The 23,383-nt window shown below is 42.3% G+C and overlaps 1 long non-coding RNA gene across 2 annotated transcripts; it reads left to right on the forward strand.

Annotated features, from left to right (window-relative positions):
- The first annotated feature begins 321 nt into the window (after positions 1–321).
- Gm32478 lies at positions 322–9,627 on the forward strand. Of its 2 annotated transcripts, XR_388232.2 has the most exons (3): positions 322–1,070; positions 8,189–8,367; positions 8,767–9,627. It is a non-coding gene; the product is annotated as a predicted gene, 32478 (long non-coding RNA). The 2 variants fall into 2 exon arrangements; XR_001778726.2 differs by lacking the exon at positions 322–1,070 and having other exon boundaries at positions 7,138–8,367; positions 8,767–9,409.
- Positions 9,628–23,383: the final 13,756 nt, after the last annotated feature.

Below are 23,383 nucleotides of genomic sequence, written 5' to 3' on the forward strand. Positions count from 1 at the left end.
GCAATGTTGTTTTTGCCCGTCCATGGGCACAAGTTGTCTTTGCATCTTCTGATGTCTCCTTTGATATCTTTCTTTTGGTGTATTAATGTTTTAATTATAGAGGTTCTCCCATATATCCTTGGTTATGTATGTATATATATATATATATATATATATATATATATATATATATATACATATATATATACACACACACACATATTTTATATATATATATACACACGTTATATATATATATATGTGTGTATATATATATATATATATGAATGAATGACATGTTATATATGTCTTAGTTTATTCATCTCTCATACATTACATCCTGACTGCAGGCTTCCTTTCCTCCACTCTTCTCAGCCCTCTCCAACCCAGATCCACTCCTCCTCTGTTTACTTTCAGAAAAGAGTAGGCCTTTCAGGGATATCAACTGAACTTGATGTTACAACTTACAATAAAACTAGGCACAAACCTTCATATTAAGACTGGATGAGGCAACACACAGGAGGAAAAGGGTCCCAAGAACAGGCAAAAGAGTTAGGGATAGTCCCCATTCCCACTATTAGGAGTCCCACAAGAACACCAAGCTACACAATCATAACAGACATGCAGAGAACCTAGCTCAGACCCAGACAGCACCTGTGATTATCACTTCAGCCTCTGTGAGGCCCCATGAGCTCTGCTTAGTTAATTCTGCAGGGCCATGTTTTGCTGGCATCCTTGATCCCTCTAACTTGTACAATCTTTCTTCTTCTTCAGGGTTCACTGAGCTCCACCCAATGTTTGGTTGTGAGTCTCTGTATCTGCTCCCATCAGTTACTGGATGAAGCCTCTCTGGTGATGATTGGGCTGGGTACCAGTATATTTCATTGCCATCCCCCCTTTGATAGCCAGTTGTGTTTTGTTCTATTCTAGGACTCTTATCTAACCTCTGGTTTATAATCATCCAGGGAGTGTCTGATATGGGCTCCCTCTGTGACATGGGCCTCAAGTTAGACCAGTCCATTGGTTGGTCACTTCCACAAGCTCTGAGCCACCATTACCCCAGCACATCTTGCAGACAGGACAAAATGTAGGTAAGATTTTGAGGCTGGGTTGGTATCCCAGTCACACCACTGAAATTCTTGCCTGGTTATAGAAGATGGCCTGTTCAAGTTCCGTATCCCCCATTACTAGTCTTCACTAAGGTCACCCTCATAGATTCCAGGGAACTTCAACTGTACTAGGTTTCCACTTTGAGCCCCAAATGACCCCCCAATTCCTGTTGTCTCTCCCAGTACTCTCTCCCCCTGAACCACCATCTCTGTCTGCCTGATCCCTCCTGTTCCCATTCCTGTTCATTCTCTCTCTCTCTCTCTCTCTCTCTCTCTCTCTCTCTCTTGTATATTGCTTTTTGCATGTTTACACATCCTGCCACTTTGGTGAAGGCATTATTCAGATCCAAGAGCTTCCTGGGGAAGGGTCTCTGAATTATAGAACATGGACTACAAAAAGATGTAATTTCTTTCTTTCTTATTTATATGCCTTTAATTTCTTTCTTGTATTCTTGCTGTAGCTAAGATGTGGAAATATGTTGGATATGAGTGGTGAGAGTGGGCATTCTGTCTTGGTCCTGATTTTAAAGTAAATGCTTTTGGTTTTCCCTATTAATTGTTGCAGTGGCTATAAGTTTGTCACATGTAACCTTTGTATGTTCATATACATTCATTTATTTCTTTAATTTTTTTTAATCAGGAAGGGATATTGAGGATGTTTTTTCTGTATCTATTGATAAGATCATATGATGTTTTTGTCCTTAAGTATATTTATATAATACTACATTTGTTAAGTTTTGTGTGTTGAACCATTCTAACATACTTATATATCCATAAATCCCTGGGATAAAACTAAGTTGGTCATAGTGCATGGTCTTAATGTGTAATTGAATAAAAATTTCAAGAACTCTACAGAGAACTTTGCATTTGTATTCAATTAGGAAACCAGTTTTCAGATTTGTGTGTGTGTGTGTGTGTTGGTTGCTCTTATTAAGTTTTGATATCAGGGTTATGCTGACTTGATGCTGTGCATTCAGTGGGGACTCTGGCTGATGAACTTGAGGTTCCATACACAGGTACTGATACTGGAAGTTTTGCAATGTTTTTAGGACCTTTATGATCCCAGCTCAGGAGTTAGGGTGCTGGATGCTCACAGTCATAGAAAACTTCCACTGACCTAGTGACTAGGATCTCACTTTTGCAAACTTAAAGAATGAAATTTATAAATCATAAAGGGCAAGTTTTGTAAAGAATTATTTTCTTACAGGGACAACAAGAAACAGAAAGAAAGCAGAGCTCTTGTATAGCAGGCACAGGTCCCAAGAACTAGGGTACCATCAAGCTGGTGGCATAATGGCCTTTTAAAGGACTTAAGGCATAAACCAATGAGAAGTATGGGAAAGGGAATGATCTGGTCATGTGACTGGCCCAGCCATGAGGAGTCCAGTGGCTGCAATATCACTTAAGTTGCAACCTCATGCCTAACTCCTGAACTGCTGCTACTGGGTCCCTGCTCTGTTCGACCAATTTCGACCTGTTTTTTAAATCAGTATTTTGTCTAGTCTTAGAAAAATCTAAACTATGTTCAGGTCTTTGGTCAAGTAGGCTAATGAGGAATGAGGGCCTGCTTTGGTGTCGGCTGATACTAACTCATTGTTGGGTGTGAAAATAGGTATTGTTTCTCTTGGGTTCCTTAAAAGGTTCCTTTTGTTGGGCTATGAGGGTGATTCCTGAATGGGCACACTGGTCTTGGACCATGGCTGTGAGGCTGAGACTGACCCATGGGTCTTCTTTGAGGTCTACAGATGAGGTCTGCAGAACTATCTCTGAGATCTTGGGTAGGTTTGCCTTCTCTGGGAAGGCAAGTTGGCCCTGAGTGAAGCTACAGATGGTCTAAAAGGCTGTGTGAAGACCCACAGTTGGGCTGAGATCTGCAGACTTTCCCCAGGCTTTGGCAGATATGTGTGGCTTTGCTGTGGGAACCAGCCCGTCTGTTTTCTGGTCACATATGAGGCCATATGAAGAGAGTTTCAGGTTTCACTGGAAAGAGAACTCAGCCAGCCAGCTCATCCTGAGAGCACAAAGGTACAGTAAGAGGTCTGAGGTTTGAGAGAGCTCTAATTTTTATTTTATTTTATTCTTATTTTAAAAGAAACTCAGGGACAGGCAAGATAATACATTGGGTAAAAGCCTTTGTTGAGCCCAGCAGCCTGAGTTCAATCTGTGGTTCCCATAAGGTGAGAGGAGAGAGTCAAGTACTGGAAGTTATTCTCTGACTACCAATTGGATGCCATAGCTTGTGTGTTCTCTCTCTCTCTCTCTCTCTCTCTCTCTCTCTCTCTCTCTCTCCCTCCCTCCCTCCCTCCCTCCCTCCACACATGCACACACACTGAAACAAAGAAAGATATTTTTAAGGTCTGGGGATGTAGCTCAGCTGATAAGAGTGCTTGCTCAACATGCACAAAGTCTTCAGTTGAACACCGAGGATTCTCAGGTGCACATAAATTAGGTATGGCAGCACACAGGCCTTTAATCCCAACACTCAGAAGATGAATTAGAAAGATGATGAGTTCATTGGCTACACAGGCAAAGTTGAGGCTAGACTGGGCTATACAAAACCCTGTCTCAATAAAAGAAAAACAAAAATGAGAGAAAGAAAAAAGTTATTTTTCTTCTGAGATTCAGTCTTGAGCTGGGTAAAGAAATGCATGCCCATAATTTCAGCACATAGGAGGTGAAGGTAGGGGATATGAAGTTCAAGGTCATGTTTGACTATACTGTGAGTTAAGACCAACCTAGGCTACATGAGATCCCATCTCTAACAACACCAAAATCAAACCATAGGTGCATGGAAGACAGGGCTGAGACTTTTCTGCTCTTCTTTCCTTCAGAGATGAAGGCCCGCTTTCCATGCATGTCTTTTGCTTTGTATTGAGTTAGAGGTGTAAGGGAGTAAAAGCACTCTGACAATGACAATGACAGACTCTTGGTCTGATTTTTTTCTAACTGACCTCTGTGGAAAGTAATTGTGTTAAAAGTTCATCTGCTGGGTCTGGGGAGATATTTCTGTTGGTAAAGTACCCACCTTCAAGCACAAGGACTTGAGTTTGATCCCCAGAACCCAAGTCAAAGGATCTGATGTTGTATACAGGTTTATAATCCCAATTCTGGGCAGACAGAGATAGACGTCTTGGGGATGGATAGTCAGTGTAGGCTCCAGACCAATGAGAGACCCTGTCTCAAAAAACAAGGTACTTGTTGTACAAACATGTCGACCTGAGTTTGGATCCCCAGCAGACACATAAAAGTTGAGCATGGTAGAGTATGTCTGTATTCTCTGTGCTGAGGTGGGGAAAGGCAGAGCCAGGTAGATCTGAGGGTTTGGTGAACAGCCATTCTCAATGAACTAGCTAGCTCCATGTCAGGGAGAAACTGTCAGGAAACAAGATGGAGAGCAATAAAAGAAGACACTTAATGTGGATTTCGGACCTTTGCATTTGCACCAATGGGTGAGCTCCCACCACACACAGAGATTAACTGTTACAAAGCCAGAACAGAGTATCTTGGGAAAAGAGAAGTCTAGGGAAAAGAGTGAGATTTCATGGAGGGTAAGCAGAGCTTCCTACAGAATTCAGATGTGCTCCCTAAGTAGAAAACACTGAATCTCTCTCCTCTGACCCAGTCCAGAATGTGTCCCTAAGGTCACAGTTTTTCCACTAGAGTTCAAATGGGGGTGATTCAAGGACACAGAGCTATGATGCCTTAGGAATTTCAAGATACAATCTTTCCAGCACATCTTGGAATTATAAGAACAGTAGGATAGGAATTGGGAGCCTGTGACTCAGTGCTGCCCTTTAAGTCCCAAGATGAGCAGAGTCTTAAGCATCCTGGCTACTTCCTAACAGCATCAGTCTTTCAAAGACTGTGGAAGATTCTCTTATGTTCACATAAGTGTTAGCTTTCATTTGATTTTTGGCTTGGCAGATAGGCCGTTGGCATGAATATGGGTATTGATCACCCTTGGAGAGTGAGGAATCTGCACACTCTAATGAAAAGTTTCTTATAGAAAGGAGAGAACAAAGGCCTAAGTTGACTGGACTGCTTAAAGAGCTTGGTTAAGGAGTTTCCACTGAGAGTGCTCTCTGACTCACTGTAGCAGGGTACAGCCTCACCATACCTCACCATCCCCTTCAGAGATTGACTCCTTACTCTGAGTTAATCACCATATGCTTTTCAGAGTCTCCTCTCATCCATCTGCCCCCTGTCCCTTCCTTCTTGCCTCTATCTCCCTTTCCTTTCTTCATCCTTTCTTCCTCCTCCTTCCCCTATTTCTTCTTTCTTCTTTCTTTCTTCCTTTTTCCCTTTCCTTCTCCTTCTTGGCTGGTGTCAATATACTGACCATGTAGCAGGGAATAACCTTGAATTTCTTATTCTTCTGTATCTACCTCCACAATGCTGAGATTACATATGTGCTCTGTTATTCCTGGTCTATTTGCTGCTGGGGATGGAACCCAGAATTTTCTTCTATTCAACTCATGTTCTCAGGTTCCACATATATGTGTGTGTGTGTGTGTGTGTGTGTATAAAATTAAATATGTACGATATTGTATTTTTAAAATTTAAATATATTTTGATCATATTCTTCCTTTCCCACAAGCCCTTCTAGACCCCTTTACCCCCTCCCTACTTACCCAACTTTTAACAACTTCTTTAAAAAAAACAAACAAAAGTCCAAAACAGCAACAAAACTCAAAACCAAGACAACAAAATAACCCTCGTCCCTGAAATCTACCAAACTGTAGCTAAATAAAAGCACAAAACCTCCCTGTGGAGTCCTTTACTGGTCAACTACTCTTGAACATGAGGCCTATTGTTAGTCAATGTTCTATTGCTAATGAAGAGATAACATGACCTTAGCAGCTCTTATAAAAGCAATCATTTAATTGGGGCTGGCTTACAGTTCAGAAGTTTAGTCCATTGTCATCATGGTGGGAAGCATGGCAGTGTGCTGATAAACATGGTGCTGGAGACTAGAGAACTATAAGAGTCCTACAACTAGATCCACAGGCAACAGGCAGAGAGAGACACTAGACCTGGTTTTAACACTTAACTCCAAAGCTCACCTCCAGGGACATCCTTCCTCCAATAAGGCTGCACCTACTCCAACAAGGCCACACCTCCTAATCCTTGTCAAGTAGCTCCATTCCCTGATGATCAAGTATTCAAATAAATGAACCCATGAGAGCCATTCCTATACAGACCACCATAAGGCCCATCATGGAGAGGTTAATAATACCCAGAGTCACTCATTTGGAGAAAACTTATTTTACTTCTCCCAGCAGATATATCCTATTGGTTAGGGTTTCATTCATTTCATTCATTAGTTCATTTTTTTTTAACTATAAGATAAAAAACCCTCACACTTTGGAATTTGATCAAACAAGCCAATAGAAGAAAAAGCACCTAGGAGAAGGCACAAGAATCAGACTCTTACACATTACCAACTTGGATGCCAGCTTGAGATGCAGCCCCAGCTCCCTCTGGAGCACAGCTTCTGTGTGCTCACCCTGAGGAATACACCCCAGAAGATTTCACCCCAGTCAAGCTGGTCTCTTGTTAATCAATCATAGCTGATCCTTCAGCCTCCAGATGACCAGGATCAACTTTCCCAGCAAGATCAAGGTTTCATATTCATACCCATAGGTCAAGATATCTCAAGAATGGTTCTGATAGTTTTCACTTCGTTTTGAAATTCTCAAGCCAGGTATCCATCTTTCTCCATTCTTGTCTTCCAAGTTTCCCTAACAGCGTGTTAAGATTTAGGCACTCAAAGTCCTTGTCTCCAAAGTCCTCCCAACAATCCTCCCTCAAACATGGCCAGCTCTATCACAGCAACGTCCTCCTGTCTGATACAAATTTCTGACCTAGTTTGCTTTCTATTGCTATGATAAGCACTTTGACAAAAGGAAACTCAAGAAGGAAAGGGGTTATTTTATTCTTGGTTTGTCCAGATGAGACTTCTCTGTGGAACCCTGACTGTCCTATAACTTGCTCTGTAGACTAGGTTAGTCTTAAACTCACAGAGATTAACCTGCCTTTGCCTCCCAAGTGTTGGGATTAAAGCTGTGCACCACCACTGCCTAGAGGTTTATTATCTTACGTTTCTACTCATCAGTCTATCACTGAGGGACTCAGGGCAGGAACTCAAGCAGGAACCTGGAGTCAGGAACTGAATGAGAGGTCATGGAGGGACACTGCTTACTGGTTACTTTCCTTAGCTTGCTCAGCTTGCTTTCTTATACAGTCCAGAGCCACTTGGCCAGAAATGGCACTGCCTACAGTGAGCTGGGCCCAGTCACATCAGTCACTAATCAAGAAAATGATCTACCAACATCCAATAGTCCAGTCTGATGGAGGTGATTGCTCAGTTAAGTTCTCTCTTTCCAGGTACCTCTAGTTTGCATCTTGGAAGTTGACAAAAAACAAACCAGTACAACCTGCATCCAAGGTCTTGTTTTGTTGAAGCCTTCACGACCACAAGAGGATTCAGATTCTCTCCCAGTATCACTTGTACACCCCTGCCCCCCAGCCTTGCTTATGATATAATTTAATGTAGATTCTAAGGGCACAAGATATGGGGTCATCTGACCTGGGCTTTCAGTCTAGCTTTTCCACTTCCTGGCTAAGTGGTTTTAGCCCTTCTGAGAGTCAATACCTCCATTTGTAGTTGGATATAATAACAAGATCTATCTCTTAGTGTTAAGAGGATTGCCTGATAAGGACACTGCTGTCAGGGTTGTCCAGTCTTTGGCACTTTGATATGTCATTATCTACAACAGTGTTGGGTTGCATTCATGGCTATCCTGGGACACATACAGGCCCATGAGTTGTAGATTAGACATGTCTGGATTAGAGCATAAGAATTGTCCTCTAAGTGGTAGTTGTCCCTGTTCTCACTCTATTTCCCTGATAAGAACCGGTCTTGGGTCTTCAATTTGTCTATGGATGTTCAGAAGGAATTTTCAGGTTGTTAAAAAAAGCTGTGTACTACAGAAAGAATCACTGTCCTGTTATTTGCTCTCTTGTCCAATGGCCTCCTTTCCTGGTCCCTTCCCCTAGTACAGACACACCATAGAATGTTTGTTTCTCATTCATCCCAGGCACAGCACCTTCTGCTCCCAGGCTGGAATCCCACACCCCAGTTTTCAGAGTTGTGGACTTACTCCTACTGCATTAACAAAGGCCATCTCTCTTGTCCTCAAGAAACTGCTCAGATAGCCAGGCCCAGAAGTGACCAATAGCTCCACTTTATCCCAAGGATTATGAGGACATCACTAAGGTATTTACTTTAAATTCTTTCTGGATCTGTTAAGCTTCTGAGGGAATTTCTTCATGCATTTCAACAGCAGTTGCATAAATAACTTCAAAATCACAATTTGTTTTTTAAGCTCATTATTATCTTTGAGTTCTTTAAATTATTAAGATTTCTGGGTTCCTTGGGATGTCATTGTGTTTTAGAGTAATTTAATTTCATGCTGTTGGGAACAGTTGGCTAGTGTCTAGGGAGACACAATAAAAAAACCTATTAAGTCTATTCATTCTTTAATTTTCCTGATCCTGCAGCTCACTGAGAATATGGTCCCAGGTAGGAGAATATTTACCCACTGCTCAGCTTGCACAGATGTTGCAAGAACTCTCCTATGACACTTTCGCGTTTGTTTTTGTTTTGCTTTTGCAGCGAGCAGGCTGCCGCCATGGAAGCCGAACACAGAAAAGTATGCACAGCAATGATCAGCTGTTCATGAGGAATGTCTGCGAGAAGTGGGAGTAAAGGACGCAGTTGTTCTGACCCTGAGTAGGTCCAGATCTTGTGGGTCAGGACCAGATTATCTTACGACCAAGGGATAACTTGCCAGAACACCCAGTGCCGGTGCTGTTGGATGCCCTTGGATTTCCCTATGTGGGTTATTTTCTGAGGCCAGACCAATCTTTCTCAGAGCCGCAGCCAAAGGCTCGGTAGCTCAAGAGTTACACAGATTCTCATGGTCTGTGCGAAGATGCCCAACGTCTTTAGCTCTGATGATGTCAGGCTTTCAATGACCCACACAGTTTCTATCCTTTTCTCCTATTGAAGTCTAACCACAGACTTCCCCACTGTTATGACTCATGGTTAGCCTTTCATTCTACAGTGGTCCATCTGCCAATGTCCACTGTGCTGTGGTTTGGTATGGAATGTCCCTCAAAGGCTCATATGTTGAAGGTTTAATCTCTAGCTGGTGGTGTTATTGACTGTGATCCATTGATTTTTTTTTAAATGCTTTTGTAATTAGCTCTTTGAGAATTTTGTACAATGTTGTAAGTCATATTTATCATTTCCTCAATACCTAGCCCTGTCCTCAATACCTCTCAGACCCAGCCCTGTTTCTTCAATAAGAGACAAGTCCATAATTCTGGAAACTTTGGGATGTGGAATTCCAGCCTGGTTACAAGAGGTTCGATGCCTACAGTGAACTAGAGACAAATACCCCACAGTGTGTACGTTCTTAACCACTCAGCTTTGTCCTCTCTCTCTCTCTCTCTCTCTCTCTCTCTCTCTCCCTTCCTCTCCCTCTCTATGCATCTCTTTCTTTCATTTTTTGTTTCTTTTAAGTGGTTTACCCATTTCTTTTCTTCCCATTTTATCTTTTTTATCAACAATAGATTCTTTTCTCATATACTATTCCTGGTTACAGTTTTTCCTACCTCTATGCCTCCCAGTTCCTCCCCCACCTCCCCTCCTCTCCAGATCTACTCCCTTTCTGTCTCTCACTAGTAAAGAACAGGGCTTGAAGAGACAACAACCAAATAGGACAAAATAAAATGTAATAAGATAAAGCAAAAACCAACTCATGGAGGCTGGACAGGATGATCCAAGAAAGGAAAAGAGCTTCAAGAGCAGGCACAAGAACCAGAGACCCACTCATTCAGATACTCAAGAGTATAAAAATGCTTAGTGAAAGCTATAATATATACACAGAGGACCTGTGTAGGCCCTGTGCTTGCTGCTTCAGCTCCCTCCCCCATTTTGTAGCATGCCTTTTTATTTGAATGATGGTGTTCTTTGATATAAAGAAGCTTTTAGTTTTGTGAGATACTTTTATTAACTGTTGGTCTTAATCCCTATGGTATTACAAGGTCCTATGCGGAAAGCCTTTTCTTGTGCCAGAGAGTTCAAGTATATCCCCTACTTTCTTTCTTTTCTCTCAGATTTAGATTACCGAGTGTTATGTTGAGGTTGTTGACCTGTTTGTAGCTGAGGTTTGTGAAGCATGCAGTTAAAGATCCGGTTATATTTTTCCATTGCTCTCACAGGTTTGTTAGTTCCCTGGCACAGAGATAAGACAGTGCTCCTGGGGCAAAGACAAGGTGATGTTTGGGGTTCTTTGTCTCCCCCACTGAGTTTTGTGTACAGAGACTTCCCTGAGATACTCCTCACTTGTTAATTAATTTAAAGCTAGTCCAGACTCCTTAGGAAGTTGTCAGCTCATCATTCTGTAATTCCCCAACCTCAGCAGCTGAGAGCCAACTTGATAGAACTAGTTCACTGAGATTGATGGCTGAGACTTAGTTCCCATGTATTAATCTGGTACCTGAGGTATGCATAGAATGTTTTGAATGTGTGAGCTCATGTGTGTGTGTATTTGCATGTGTACGTGTGTGTCCACTTGTGTGTGAATGTGTGATCACTTGTGTGTATGTTTGCTTGTGTGTATGTGTGTGTATGAGCATGTGTGCATGCTAGAGGACCATACTGAGTATATTCCTTATGAATCTTCCACTTTGTTTTCCTTTGTGAGACATGGTCTCTCACTGGTCTGGCAGCCTGGTTGTATCCCAAGTAGGTTAGGCTGTCTGGCTAGCAAGCTTCAAGGATCCTCCTGTTTCTGCCTCCCTTGTTCTGGGATTACAGGTAAGATACCATGTACTCCCTTGTCTGCTTATCTTGACTCTGCAGCTCAACCAATTCAACAGCTGTTTCCTTTTGTTTTCCATGTTGGAAATTAAGTCCCCTTATAATCACTGGCTTTTTGAGGATAAAAGTTATGTCTAAAGTATGTTCAAATGTGGATGTGATGAGCAGGGCTTGGAGTCTGGGAGATATTTTGGTTAGTAAAGTGTTTGCCTTACAAACTGGAGAACTTGAGTTTGAGCCCCAGAACTTGCAAAAATTAAAAAGCCATGTGTCTTAGTTAGGGTTTCTGTTGTTGCAATGAAACACCATGATCAAAAAACAAGTTATTTGGCTTACACTTCTATATCACTGCTCATCATCAAAGAAAGTAAGAACAAAAACTCAAACAGGAAAGGAACCTGGAGGGAGGAGCTAATGCAGGCTATTGAGGAATGCTGCTTATTGGCTTGCTTTCCATGGCTTGCTCAATGTGCTTTCTTCTAGAGCCCAGAGTCACCAGTCCAGAGGTGGCACCACCTACCATGATCAGGGCCCTCCCCCATCAATCACTAATTAAGAAAATACCCTATAACCCAATTATGAAGGAATTTTCTTATTTGAGGTTCCTTCCTCTCACATGACTTTAGTTTGTTTGTTTCAAGTTGACATAAGGCTGTCCAGCATAAAGTCCTTCAGATCTCTGAGGAGTAGAGAAACTTGACATCCATGAAGAGGATGAGATGCAACAGGCAATGGTTTTCTGGCAAAAGTAACAAAAGCCTCAAAACAGGGTGATGGCCATGAAGGTGGTGAATGCTGACCACTGATTGGGCATTGTATAGGCAAGTACTGTCACAGACCGGGCAATGTGTGGATGCCAGCTTACCAGTCCTGGCTCCTGCTCAGAGGACTTTATTCTTAGACTGTTGAAGCAAACCCATTTTTATAAAATTAGGTGGTTTTCATCCACATGGACATTAATACTCCCAGCTCACATCCTGACTCTATGTGTGTCCTGATGACCCAGCCAGCTGAGCTGAAGGGAGTTCCCCACCAGGAGTTTGGGACACCTCAATCTTCCCTTCTTCTGGAATGTGGCTTTAAAGATAAGTGACCAGTTAAGGAAAGGGCCTCTTTCTGGACTGATTCTAGACGGTTCCATATCATCTTTGTCTCTTGTGCTAGGAATTCTCCACTATTCTCCACTGTCAGCAATTCTGAAAAGAGGCCAGAGAATGAAGCACTTCCCACGAGGCCACATTACCCTTTTGGTCTGGAGTTATAGGAGCCACCCTTATCTTTATGGGGGTTGTCTGAAGACCCCATCCCAAATCACTGCTATTGCTGAACAATGTGTGAGTGAACACACACGCACACACTCAATTTTCTACTTCCTATATAGCCATGTCACATATAATAAAGTCTCAGTTGGGGCCAAGGAGACCACTTGGTGGATAATAGCACTACCTTTGGATGCCTGACAAGGGCTCCATTCACATGACTGACTATGGAAAACAGTATGGAGAACTCTCAAAAAGCTGAAAATAGATCTACCATATTCCCAGCTCTACAGTTCACTGGCATATTACCCAAAGGGCTCAGATCCTACTCCACCACAGATGCTCGAGAAGACATGATCATTGTAACTCTATTCACAACAGCTAGAAAATGGAAACAACCTAAATGACCTTCAGCTGATGAACGGATAGTGAAAGCTTGGCACACATACACAAAGGGATTCTGCTCAACTGCACAGAGAGATGAAATCATAAAACTTTCAAGTAAATCGATGGAACCAGAAATGTTACATCAAATGAGATAACACTGGCTCAGAAAGATAAATGTCACGTGCTCTCTCTTATTTGTGGATTCCAGTTCAGAACCTTTAGATGTGAGTATATAGCCTGGACTAATTACATCTTTTTTTTTTTTTTAATGAAGTGTTAATACTGGTTAAAGAAGCAGATCGGCTAACTGCTAATCTTCCCATCTCCCCCATCTTCCTCAGATACAATCCCCCAGTCTCCCCCCCCCCAAACTCTGTAGCCCCCAACTCCAGCAGGCATTCCCTGAGAAGCTGCAGGCTACTCCAGTCAGGGATGCAGATAGCCAGCTGTGGATCTTCACCCCTCCCTCCCCTCTTCCAAATCCAGTCCCCAGTCTCACTCCCAACTTTGTAGCAGGCCACTTGCTACAACCTTCCCTTACTCTCTGTCCCCATCTCCCAGTCATCACACAGATCTTCTTCTCCAACCTTCTGCCCCCCTTTATCCTGTTATCCCAACCCCCAACTCTAGCAGGCATTCCCTGGGAACCCACCCTCCAAGCCTGCCAGAGAAGCAAGGAGGCCTGCAAAGCAGGTCTACACTATCCCTCCTCTCCAAATCCACACCTGCCATTCACATCCTGTAACAGACTACCTGTCGTGATTTCTCCCCACCCTCTGCCCCAGTTCCCAGGGAATGCTTATCTTGGTGGAACTTATTTTGCTTTCTTCCCTTCTGTGAAAGCAGGCTACCCTCCCAAGATCATCCCTATTATTAAGTGTCAACTGTGAATGCCTAGAAACACATTTCCCCACCCCCCTGGAAACCCCAGGGGCCACACCTAGCAGAATCCCAGAAAATTTTCCTACCAGCTAACACACAGCCACCACACCCTCCTAAGAACCAGAGAAGGCAACAAAATTCGAGGAACAAATTACACACCCAACAAAGACAAGACCAGATATCAGCACATACAGTTACAATCATCCAGAAAGCATATGCCTAGACCTCAGCATAAAACCACAAATTAATAACAGCCAGGACAATATGTCTACAGTAAATCTTAGAAATCCTACTACAGCAGGGCCCTGAGAACTACAAAATAGCTGAAGCACAAGACAATGACATTGAAATAATCTTTTTCAATATGATAGAGGTCCTTAAAGAGGAAATGAATAAATCTCTTAAAGAAATCTATGAAAATACAAACAGGAGAAGGAAATTAATAAAATAGTTCAAGACTTGAAAGTGGAAATAAAATCAATAAAGAAAAACCCAAAACTGAGGGAAATCTGGAAGTGAGGAATTTAGGAACTCAAACAGGAACCTCAGAGGCTTCACCAAAAGACTACAAGAGATGGACGAGAGAATCTCAGTCACTGAAGACACAATAGAAGAAGTCTATCCCCAGTCAAAGAAGAGAAAAGAAAAGAAAAGAAAAGAAAAGAAAAGAAAAGAAAAAAACAATCAAAAACTCCTGAAACAAAAATCTGGGATACCACGAAAAGACCAAATCTAAGAACAATAGGAATAGAGAAAGGCCAGGAAACCCAGGCCAAAAGCACAGAAGATATTTTCAACAAAAGCATAGAAGACATTTTTCCCCTAACCTTAAAAAAAGGAGCTCCCTTCCAGTCTGGGCCAGTGCCCTGAGCAAATCTTGGGCACTAAATCTGAAGTCAGTTCCACAACATCTAGAAGAAGCTCCACTCCCAGGTGCTCTAATATGCCCAGGACCACAGGATCTCAGAATACCAGAATCTTGGTCACATCAGGATCTCAGGGGCCTAGAGGCAGCTTGACTCCCAGGACCTCTGACACACCCAGGATCTTAGGATCACAGGGTCCCAGAATCCCAGAATCGCAGAGACAGCTGAACTCTGAGGAGTTCTGACATGACCAGGACCACAGGAAGGACAGGCTTCAGTCAGATATAGTGAGGGCAGGTAGCACTAGAGATAATCAGATGGCAGGAGGCAAGCATAAGAACATAAGCAACAGAAACCAAGGTTACTTGGCATCATCAGAACCCAATTCTCCCACCGTAGCAAGTCCTAGATACCCCAACACACAGGAAAAACAAGATTCTGATCTAAAATCTCTTCTCATGATAGTGATAGAGGACATTAAGAAGGACATAAATAACTCTCTTAAAGAAAGTATGGGTTCTCGTAAGGAGAACACAGGTAAACAGCTAGAAGTTCTTAAAGAGGAAACACAAAAATCCCTTAAAGAATTACAGGAAAACACAATCAAACAGGTGAAGGAAATGAACAAAACCATTTAAGATCTAAAAGTGGAATTAGAAACAATAAAGAAATCACAAAGGGAGACAACCCTGGAATTGGAAAACCTAGGAAAGAAATCAGGAGTCATAGATGCAAGCATCTCCAACAGAATACAAAAGATAGAAAAGAGAATCTCAGGTGCAGTAGATACCATAGAAAACACTAACACAACAGTCAAAATGCAAAAGCAAAAAACCTCTAACTCAAAACATCTACAAAATCCAGGACACAATGAAAAGACAAAGCCTTAGGATACTAGGTATAGAAGAGAGAGAAGATTCCCAACTTAAAGGGCCAGTAAATATCTTCAACAAAATTATAGAAAACAACCTTCCCTAACCTAAAGAAAGAGATGCCCATGAACATACAAGAAGCCTACAGAACTCTAAATAGACTGGACAGAAAAGAAATTCCTCCTGTCACATAATAATCAAAATACCAAATGCACTAAACAAAGAAAAAATATTAAAAGCAGTAAGGGAAAAAGGTCAAGTAACATAAAGGCAGACCTTTCAGAATTACACCAGACTTATCACCAGAGACTATGAGATTCTGGGCAGATGTCATATAGACCTTAAGAGAACACAAATGCCAGCCCAGGCTACTATACCCAGAAAAACTCTCAATTACTGTAGATGGAAAAAACAAGATATTCCATGACAAAACCAAATTTATACAATATCTTTCTAAAAATCCAGCCCTACAAAGGATAACAGAAGGAAAACTACACCCTAGAAAAAGCAAGAAAGTAATCTTTCAACAAACCCAAAAGAAAATAGCCACACAAACATAACTCCACCTCTAACAACAAAAACAACAGGAAGTAACAATCACTTTTCCTTAATATCTCTTAACATCAATGGACTCAATTCCCCAATAAAAAGACATAAACTAACAGTTTGGATACTTAAACAGGACTCAGCATTTTGCTGCATACAAGAAATGCATTTCAATGACAAAGAGAGATACTACCTCAGAGTAAAGGGCTAGAAAACAATTTTCAAGCAAGTGGTCCCAAGAAACAAGCTGGAGTAGCCATTTTAATATCGAATAAAATCAACTTTCAACCAAAAGTTACCAAAAAGAGATAAGAATGACACTTCATGCTGGTAAAAGGAAATATCTACCAAGATGAACTGTCAATTCTGGACATCTTTACTCCAAATACAAGGGCACCCACATTCATAAAAGAAACTTTACTAAAGCTCAAAGTACACATCGCACCCCGCGAAATAATAGTAAGAGACTTTAATGCCCCATTCTCAGCAATGGACAGATCATGGAAACAGAAACTAAACCAAGAGGCAGTGAAACTAACAGAAGTTATGAACCAAATGGATTTAACAGATATTTATAGAACTTTTCATCCTAAAGCAAAGGAATATATCTTCTTCTCAGCACCTCACAGTACCTTCTCCAAAATTAACCATATAACTGGTCACAAAACAGGCCTCAACAGATACAAGAAGACTGAAATAATCCCATGCACCCTATCAGATCACCACGAACTAAGGCTAGTCTTAAATACCAACAAAAACAATGGAAAACACACATACACATGGAAGCAGTACAACACTCTACTGAATGATAACTTGGTCAAGGAAGAAATAAAGAAACTTAAAATGAGGTGCTTATCAAGGTACAAGAAGCATTCATAACTCCAAATAACAGCAGAAAAGGCATACCCCTTGGCATATAATAATCAAAACACTGCATGTACAGAGTAAAGAAGGGATATTAAAATCTGCAAGGGAAAAAGACCAAGCAACATATAAAGACATACCTATTAGAATAACACTTGACTTCTCAACAGAGACTCTAAAACCCAGAAGGGCCTGGACAGATATTTTAGAGACTCTACAAAAACCACAGATGCCAACCCAGAATACTATACCCAGCAAAACTTTCGATCACAATAAATAGAGTAAATAAAACATTCCATGATAAAACAAGATTTAAGCAACATCTGCTGACTAGCCCATCAATCTAAAGATGTTAACTACACCCAAGCTAACACAGAAATAAATAGTCCCAGACCATTGAACCAGAAGAGGGGAACACATAAAACCACAACAAAGTAGCAGGAATCAATAAACATTGCTCATTGATAACTCTGTAATATCAGTGGTGTTAGTTCCCCCATAAGGAGACACAAACTAAAATCACGGATGTGAAAACAAAATTCATTCTTTTGCTGAGTCCAAGAAAAACACTTTAAAGTCAAGCATAGACATCACCTCAGGGTAAATGGATGGAAAAAGGTATTTCAAGCTAATGCCCTAAGAAGCAAGTGTAGCTATTTTAATATCTGACAAAATAGACTTCAAACCAAGCTAATCAGGAGAGGTAGGGAAGGATACTATATACTCAAAGGAAAAATGCACAATTATCAAAGGAAAAAATACAGGAAGAGGAAACTGCAATTAGAAATATCTGTACCAAACATAAAGGCACTCAAGTTAATAAAAGAAACACTACTACAGCTTAAGTCACGCATTGACCCTCTCACAGGATAGTGGGAGACTTTACTACCCGACTCTTAGTCATCCAGACAAAAAACTAAATGGCATCATAAAGCAAACATAACAGATAGTTACAAAACATTTCACCCAAAGGAAAAACAAAGCAAAACAACAAAAGAAAACAACAATGTCTTAGTCAGCGTTTGGATTCTTGCACAAAACATTATGAAGAAGAAGAAACTTGAGGAGAAAAGGGTTTATCTACCTTACACTTCCGTATTGCTGTTCATCACCAAAGGAAGTCAGGACAGGAACTCATACAGGGCAGGAAACTACTGGGATCTACTCACAATATTCTGTGCTCCTCCAAGCGCTTGGGTCATTTCTCCAGCTCAGTCCTTTGTAGCACACAGCGTGTCTTCTAGGCTTCAGCTGCCTGTACTCCATTGCTGCTGCTATTCTTGGTGGTCATTTCATGGTACTGGCATCTCCAAAACACTGCTATCTTCTGCTGCAACTGGACTGCACTTTCACAAATAGCCTCTCATAGGCTCTTTTTATGGTGATATGCCTCAACTTCTCTGACTGACCCCTTTAGTCCTGGGCCTTCAACTGCCACTGAGGTACACCTTCACCAATGGCCTCTCCTGACCTCACACAGTGCCAAGCATCAGGTGCTACACTTTCCTGTTTCAAAGCCAGTTATCACCTGGGTGACTCTTACACATTATCAAGTATAGCTGCAACATGAGGTACAGCTGTGGCTGCTTTTGGAACATAGCTTCTCTGTGCTCTCAGGAAACACTTCTCAGATTTCACCTTAGTGATGCTGATTTCTTCTTATTCACTGCTAATTTCTTAGCTCCAGCTAACCAGCATCAATTGTCCCAGTAATGCAAAGGTTTTCCTTTAGTAGTTCTGGTATCTTGTTAATCGCAGCTGATTCTTCAGCTCCAGCTAACCAGAACCACAGAATCTTCACAATCAGAATAGCAGTGGCCCTGATAAGAGTCTTTAATCTTCCCTCTGAAATTTCACAAGCCAGGCGTCCATCATTTGCACTGTTTTCAACATTATCTTCCAAGCTTCTACAGAACATCCCACAGAACTCTTAACATTCAATGGCTCTTCTAGCCCAAAGTTCCAAAGTCCTTCCACAGTCCTCCCCAAAACATGGTCAGGCTGTCACAGGAATACCCCACTAAGCTGGTACCAATTTGTCTTAGTCAGGTTTGTATTCCTGCACAAAATATCATAACCAAGAAGCAAGCTGGGGAGAAAAGGGTTTATTCAGCTTACACATCCACATTGCTCTTTATCACCAAAGGAAGGCAGGACAGGAACTCACACAGGACAGGAACATGGAGGCAGGAGCTGATGCAGAGGCCATGGAAGGTGCTGCTTACTAGCTTGCTTCCTCTGGCTTGCTCAGCTTGCTTTCTTATAGAACCCAAGATTACAAGCCCAGGGATGGCACCACCCACAATGGGCTGGGCCCTCTCCCTTTGATCACTAATTGAGAAAATGCCTTACAGCTGGATCTCATAGCGGCATTCCCTCAAAGGAGGCTCCATTCTCTGTGATAACTCCAGGTTGTGTCAAGTTGACGCACAAAACCAGTCAATACAAACAACAGCAAGAATCTTTTTCTGGGCGGCTCATGGAACTTTCTCCAAAACTGACCACAGACTGGGATACAAAGCAAGTCTTGACAGATACAGGAAAATTGAAATAACTTCCTGATCCCACCTGACCACCTCAGATTAAAGTTGTATATAAACAACAGAAACAGCAGAAAGCTTGCAAACTCATGAAAACTGAGCAACTCACTACTGAATAAAAAATGATTCCAGAAACAAATGAAAGACTTTCCAGGGTTGAATGAAAATGAATACACAGCATACACAAACTTATGGGACCCAATAAAGGTGGTTCTCAGAGAGCTCTTATATGCTCACAGAAATAAAACGGGAGAGATCTCACATTAGTAACTTAGCAGCACACATGAAACCTCTAGAACAAAAAGAATTCACCCGCAGAAGGATGGATCTCACCTTATACCTGTCAGAATGTCTACGATTAATAAACAATAACAACACATATTGGTGAGGGTGTGGAGCCAGGGTTAGACTTGTCCATTGCTAGTGGGACTGCAAACGTGTGCAGCCACTATGGGAATCAGTGTGCTGGTTCCTCAGGAAGCTGGGAATAGAGCTACCTCAAGATCCAGCTGTTTCACTCTTGAGCATATACCCAAAGGATGCTTCATCCTATCACAGAGATGCTCATTGCTTCTCTATTCACAATAGCAAAAAACTGGAAAACAACCTAGATGCCTATCAACAGTTGAATGTATAAAGAAAATGCGGTACATTTACACAATGGAATATGACTCAGATTAAAGTGTGAAATCATCAAATTCACAGGGAAATGGATGGACCAAGCAAAGACCCAGGTCTAGGAGGTTATGGTATATAATTGATTACATGTGGCTATTAGCTGCTAAATAAATAGCAACCGGATTATAGACTGTAGAACCACAGACATTAGGTATAGGTTAAGGGACTGGGTGGAACTGATAGATCTTAGGAAAGGGAAATAGAATAGGTAGGTATGGATGAATGGGTGCAGGGGGCAGTGACTGGAATTGCAGGATCAAGTGGGGAGGGGGTGGGAGAGGGAAAGGAGGGGAAGGAGGAAAAGAGGCAAGGGAGGGACTATGGGGAAAGATGGCTAAAGTCAAGGGCTGCTTCTCCAGGTGGGAGGCTGGGGTGTTGAGCTGGAATTGAAGGTGGCTGCTGAGCAACTGAAGCTGAAGGCAGATTTAGGGTGCTGAGCTGGGAGTATTGGGAAGGGCACACTAGCCGCAGTAGATTGGAGGCACCCAGCAGTTGAGCCAAGAAGGCAGGTTGAAATTGAGCAGTATGTGTGTGTCTGTGCTTTTCATCCGAGGATCCAGTGTTCTCTGGGCGGGGGCTGATAGCAAGGCCCATTCCCCAAGCTTAGGTGGGGTGATGAAAGCTACATGCTACATGGTAGTTTGGAAACCTGTATAGATAACAATAATTAAAGAAGAAGTCATAAATTTGAGAGGGAGTTGGGTAGGGAGTATGAGAGAAATTGGAGGCGGGGGGAGAAAATGAAGTGTGATTATAATAAATATAGCTGTCACATGTAAGATCCTCAAAATACACATAGTTTAAAAAGCCTGTTATGCTGGCCTTCATCTGTAGTCCCAGCACTTCTATGGCCAGAGGAAAAGTGGGGGCCGCAGACTCACCCTAAAACTTCTTGACCAGCCTGAGGCACACAGCACAGCAGTAGATACAAGAGAGACCCTGCCTTTGACAATATGGAAGGTGAAAACTGACTCCTGAAAGCTGTCCTTTGACTCACACATGTGTGCCATGACACATAGCTATCCACTCTCACAAACATACACATTCAGTAATGTAAGAGTCAGTCTCACAGTGACATGAATAGGTCCTAACGTAGAACACACTGAAAAGTGGCTGCATTCGGCAGCTGGTCCAGTCAAAGGCACACCACCAACTTTTCCTCCCACCCGTGTGTCCCTCAGACCCTTCATCCTCACTTTCAGTCATTTGGCAAATGACTGAAATGGTACCAAAATCTATCACAGGAAGGAGGAAGAGAAAAATAGTCTCTTATGTCTCTGGGGCAGAAGATGCTACGCAGGTCTCCATTCTCCAGCTCTGTGAATGACATTTTAGGAGGGTGCAGCTCAACTTTGTTTAGACAGGCTTTCTAGCCCAGGATGGCCTCCCACTCCCTATGCTATCCTGAATGACCTTAAGCGTCTGACACACCTGTCCCTCTCCATTCCAAGTACCAGAATTATAGGTCTGTTCCATCAAGCCTGAATTTATGTTATGCTGTGCTAGGGATTGAACCCAGGGCTTCATGTATGCTAGGTGAGCCTTCTTTCTGTACCCTAACTGTTGCCTGCTGACAACAGACAGTTCACAGGACACTGCTGCTGGTGCCTGATCCACAGAGGGAGCACAGCTTCCAAGACCAATGTTCTACCTCCACCCCCGGCAGCACCCAATCTCACTGAAGACTACAACATTCCTTGGTGCCAGCACCTTCCTGTGGGTGAGATGCAGGCTGGGATTTCCCTCCCTAGTGGCTGGTTCTCTGCCTGGTAGCTAATGCTCCAGGGTCTTGTCTTACAGTGTTCCTTCCAGGATCTTGGACCGTATGCTGCAGTCAACATTTTCTGTTCTCTTCATTGAAAGCTCGGTAGTCATGTGAACTGCAGCATAAGACTCATATTTAGCTTTGCTGAAGTTGTGCCTGGACATCCTGCCTAAACCTGAATTGTCCTGCCTAAACAGCTTGTCCTTAGCATAGCACTTGGGGCTATAGACTCACCCCTGTTGAATGATTCTTTCGTCCTAGGTGTGCATCAAAGTTCAGAGCACCCAGCACTGTTCCTTTGAATGGTGATTTGGGCAGGGACAGGTGACCAAGAACAGTTCAAGGTTGTCCTCAGATAAATGGAGAGTTACAAGCTAGCCTGGGGCAGAACAAAAGGGGTGAGCTCAGACCCACCTTGTTTTTTTCCTGTATTTTGTACTCTCTTCCACTCATTGACAGGGAGGATGTGGAATGCCCTCACCAGATGGCAGAACTTTAATCTTGGACTCCTTAACCACCATGAGACATAAATCACTGTTGTTTAAGGATTTCCTGGTCTGGGTTATTGTATTATAGAGGCACAAAATGGATATAGATACAAACTTGCTTTTCAGGAGAGAGAGAGAGAAGGAAGGAAGGAAGGAAGGAAGGAAGAAGAAGAAGAAGAAGAAGAAGAAGAAGAAGAAGAAGAAGAAGAAGAAGAAGAAGAAGAAGAAGAAGAAGAAGAAGGGGAAGAAGGGGAAGGGGAAGGGGAAGGGGAAGGGGAAGGGGAAGGGGAAGGGGAAGGAGGAGAAGAAGAAAGAGAGAGAGAAACAGAGAGCTGAGTATTTCTTTTTGCTTTTACAACAGCTAGTTCTGGGTTCTAGAACCTTCTGAGGTCCATTGCCTGGCTCTCAGAGCCCAGGTACCAGAATTCTGCCTTTCTCCTGCAACGCCTAGATGCAGCCTTCCAGGACCAGTCTGAAGAAGATATCAGGAGTGGCTCTGCCCACCAGCCTTGGGACATAGGTTGCAAAGCAGCTGTCCTGCAGCCTGGTTAAGTTTCCCTGGTGACCACAGGCTCTACTATAAAGAGGGGTAGAATAGCTCTCATCTGGAATGGTTGCTCACTGTGGTGGAATCTTGTGAAAAAAACTATGAAGAAAATCATTTTTCCTGCCCTGAACTTCAGTTAGGAAATGTATAAAGAAATTCTTTGGTGGATAACCATTCACAGATTTTGACAGTCATTCACCCTTGATTCTAAATGTCTTTTTTGCATGAATAATTTTCCCATCTTTATGCAGGGTTTTTCTACATTTTTTTGTTGACTAAAATATTACTAATCTAATTTCCTATTAAAAAACTAATTTCCAGCATTGCAGAGCTGAAAGGTGCTACCAACCATTTAGTCTGCAATTTACATCCAACAAATCCTGTAATCGGATGGGGGCTTTTACACACGGGTGGCTGCAATTACACAGGCAAGGGAAGGAAGGCTTCAGTCTGCAGCTATGGGCTTTGCGCATTCCATCTCCTGAACTCCCAGTGAGGTTTCACCTATTGTCAAGTGTCTACTGGTGTGAATTTAGCGGGGAGAGTCCATCAAATATATCAAGGGACTGGTGTAGCATCGTTGGGCTCAGATATTTCCTTTTTGACTATAGTTTGGGAAATTGAGGTTTATTAGAGAGCAAAGGAGGCACTGGTCTGGAATAACTTATTCATTTCTCATTCAGCTCTGTGACAAAGAATGTTCCAGGTG

This window comes from Mus musculus, chromosome 8, assembly GCF_000001635.26.
Source record: "Mus musculus strain C57BL/6J chromosome 8, GRCm38.p6 C57BL/6J".
NCBI classification, from domain to species: domain Eukaryota; kingdom Metazoa; phylum Chordata; class Mammalia; order Rodentia; family Muridae; genus Mus; species Mus musculus.